The 3,746-nt window shown below is 38.3% G+C and overlaps 1 non-coding gene across 1 annotated transcript; it reads left to right on the top strand.

Annotated features, from left to right (window-relative positions):
• The first annotated feature begins 306 nt into the window (after window positions 1-306).
• Window positions 307-410, top strand: LOC120070425. The gene has a single exon (XR_005479918.1). It is a non-coding gene; the product is annotated as a small nucleolar RNA R71 (small nucleolar RNA).
• The last annotated feature ends 3,336 nt before the right edge of the window (window positions 411-3,746 follow it).

Below are 3,746 nucleotides of genomic sequence, written 5' to 3'. Positions count from 1 at the left end.
TGATTTGATGTGTTTCCTAACGTTATGTTCTATAAAAGGCTGGTCATCATAGCCACTTGAGCAGAAAGTGTGGCTATTTCGTTGGAACCGATAGAATTGACGTTCTAAGATCTCTTCTTCCTGTCAGCCCTTCCATCATACGTATCGTCCACCCATTCCATGTTGTGCTTAGCAATTCGGTCTAATATCTCTTTAGCCTCAGTGTAAGATTTGTCCATAAGTCCACCAGCCGCTGATGCGTCTGCTGCCATATGCGATGCTCTATTTAATCCTCCATAAAACGTCTCCATTTGGATAGTTAGTGGTAATCCATGGTTCGAGCAATTCTTAACCAAACCCTTAAAATGCTCCCATGCGGCGCTTAAGGTTTCAGCCTTTTCTTGTTCAAAGTTCATAATCTCTCGACGCCTCCCCGCGTTGGTGGTAGGTGGAAAGTATTTTTGCATAAATTTTTCCACCAACTTCTCCTAGGTGGTGATTTCACCAGGCTCTAGTGAACTCACCCATTGTTTTGCGTCATCACACAAAGAATAGGGGAATAAAGACAGCTTGATCGCCTCTGGGGTGATTCCAGGAATCACAAATGAATTACACGTTTCCAGGAAACGCTTCATGTGGGCGTGAGGATCTTCACCACGACCACCCCTAAATTGTCCAGCAGTCTGGAGCATTTAGAGCATTACAGATTTCATCTCGAACCTGGTCCCGTCTGGTGTTGGGTAGATGATTCCTGGAGAGAAATCATACAGTATAGGGGACGCGTACTCTCTCATAGACACGCGTTTGCTTGCTATTCGGCCCATTAGGATTTGGATTCTCTGCAAAGGCATAGCTAATTTTGTTGGAGCTAGTTGCTGATTTGCCTGTTCTTCCGCCATTGCTCGTTGCCTATTCTGTTGTCTGAGAAATTGCGGCCTCAACCTTCGACGATGGTTAGATCGGTTCCTACATCGGAAGGTCCTTTCAATCTCGGGGTCGTATATGAATTCAGGAGTGCTCTCCCTGCTCATAAACGTTCACAAACTTAGGCTTAGCTTGTAATACTCCTTCGACCGAAGTGTTCATACAACAGATACAAACAAAATTTCTGGTTAGTCTTATTTCTGAATCCCCGACAACAACGCCAAAAACTTGTTCGTTGCTATCGTGATTCGAGCAGGGAGTGTAACGTATAAAATAAGTTGGAAAAATAAGTGCCAAGTATAAATGGTGTGTTGATGTTGTGATGCGTTTAAGTAGTTGAAACGCGTTGATGCGTTAAAGATATGCAATCAGAACGCACGACACTCCTATTATTGACATTCAAGTTTTCCTAAACCAGACCCAAGTATAAATCTAATTTAGGTTCCTGGCAAGTCCAGGGTCGAACTCAGGGATTCAGTTAAATAAACACACACCTTGCGTTGTATCTATTATAGGGGTTTTCCTAAATGAATGAGAGATGTGTTATTTACACTAAAATGTTGTGCCTGTGCAAGAAGATACAAAAGAGTTGAGTGGTGAGTGATAGATCATGCGAAAATGGAGTTTAATGTAAATGGTATGCGTCGGTCTAAGATGAGTGTACACAAACTAGAATTTGATGTGGATGAGATGGAATAATTTGCTTATCTTTTGTTCATGCGTTAGACTTTACTCAACATTTCTTAATGCGAATAACATACAAAGCCTATCTCTAGGATGCATGCGTCTAACACGGAATGCAATAAACACTAGTAAGTTATCTCTAGCTGTACTAGGCGTCCTATTTAATGCAGTTTAATTATTCTCTCGAATAATCTAAGTTAAAGATGCTTTTTCCAAGTGATCAAGTTAACTTAAGCGTTGAAATGAAGTTTTGCATAAAGTATAAATGCATTCAACATGAACAAGAAATAAACAATGGCAAAAATGTGAGGGATCAAATATATGAATTTTATAAAGAAGCAAATTGTCTTTACAAAAGCAATATTCAATCAAGTGAAATGAAAGCGATAAATGAGATGAAGGAAATTGAGTCAAGCCGCTGAGTACAATCTCTTGTATCTCTTTAGCTCAATTCTGTTGTGAACAATCACTTGTATAGTAAGAGAACAAAGTGTCTTTCTCAAGCTTGGCTTCCTCCGCTCCCTGACCAGCGATGGTGGTGGTTTTCAACCCTTCTAATCGTCTTGGCACCACAACACAACTTAAACTACGACTACACTAATTACAAAGAGAAAGGATCTTAATAATTTCTGAACTGAATAATTTTCTAACTGCGAACTCTGGAGGGACTACATCTATTTATAGACGTTGGTCATGTCCACTTAGTGAATGGGTATCATTAAAGTCCATATCCTGGTCAGCATTAAAGTCTATGCCCTGGTTAGCCGCCTGACTCTCTGAAGCTTTTCAGACGCCGCCTGCTGCTTGGAAGCTTTTCAGACGTCGCCTGCTGCAGGTGCCCATACTTGCAAGTGGTGATGTGACACAATCAGCCTGAATCAATGAATCTTCTCTGTGTTGAACTCCCTCCGACGCATGGCCCATGCGTTAGAGCTTTCACTGTGGCACTTCTCTAATGCATTAGCGTTAATCCTCGTGTTGAAATCCTATAGTACAATGCGTTAGCGCTGCGATATTTAGTAATAAAACTTCTTTTGCATGAGTTTTCTAATGTTTGAATAATCCCACGCGTTTCTACTAAAAATGAGGAGAATTTATCATAAAAAACCTTAGTTGTTCCAACTTAAGAGCAAAAATAACTTGTATTTCTACAAGTTATCACTCACCCTAAATTAAGGCAAACGTATATAAAACCAATTGTGCGCCTCTCTGATTCAATAGTGAAAATACAAAGCAAATTACCCTCCCAAAATTCTTTGAATTTTCAAATGTTAAGTTTTAAGCTCTCTCTTTATATCTTTGTTTGTTAAAAGTTCATGTAAGTTTAGAAAAGCTATCGAATATATATGGTATAATCAACTTAAAACCCAATTCAAAATTTAAGCACAATTTAGTGGATAAGAGGCATGTTAGAGGTAGAATAAAGACTTGCCACATGGCTAATCACAAAGAACATATGTTTGTGTCTCAAATTTATATGTATCGAGGTGAATGATTGGAAATGCCTCTAATAATGCTGATTTAATATGAGTCTAGAAGACTTGCATGTTCAATAATAAGCACAGTGCTAACCTAGCCACAGTAAGAAAACTTGCGTATCTTCTCCTAATAATATAGGAAGGCAACACCTCTTCCAAATGTATATAAGCTAACCTAAAGTTATCCTTGCGCTTATTCGAACACTAACTTCAACTTTGGAGCATTCGTGATTGAACACTGCACTGAATGTGATATTTGTAATAGGTGCGGAGGGAGTTCCCTAAAGGTGCCATGTCAACTTTTCACCTCATCTGCAATCACACATATTACAATTTTAAAGATGGGTAGTTCGATCTCCTACTCTATAATTATTTAACTCTCTCTATATGTGCATTAAATCACCTATTGATCCAAAAGTTTGAGATGATGGGTAAAAGTAAATTTAATATTATAATAATACTTTTAACCATATATCACAATCATAACATACATTATGAACAATCATTTTCCGTTAGATTAGCTCCATTTTTCATTCAAGAAAAGCAAAAGAAAAGGGAAAAAAAATAAAGACATGGGCAGCCAATTATTGGATCTTTATTTTGATCTCTTGAACCATACTTGTCCAAAAAAAAAAAAAAAAAATTGCAGTCTGAAAATTTGGGGCCATTTTATTTCCAATT

The sequence above is a fragment of the Benincasa hispida genome, chromosome 1, assembly GCF_009727055.1.
Source record: "Benincasa hispida cultivar B227 chromosome 1, ASM972705v1, whole genome shotgun sequence".
Classification (NCBI taxonomy): Eukaryota; Viridiplantae; Streptophyta; class Magnoliopsida; order Cucurbitales; family Cucurbitaceae; genus Benincasa; species Benincasa hispida.
Note: the sequence above shows the minus strand (reverse complement) of the source record. Positions and strands in the feature narration are given on the sequence as shown.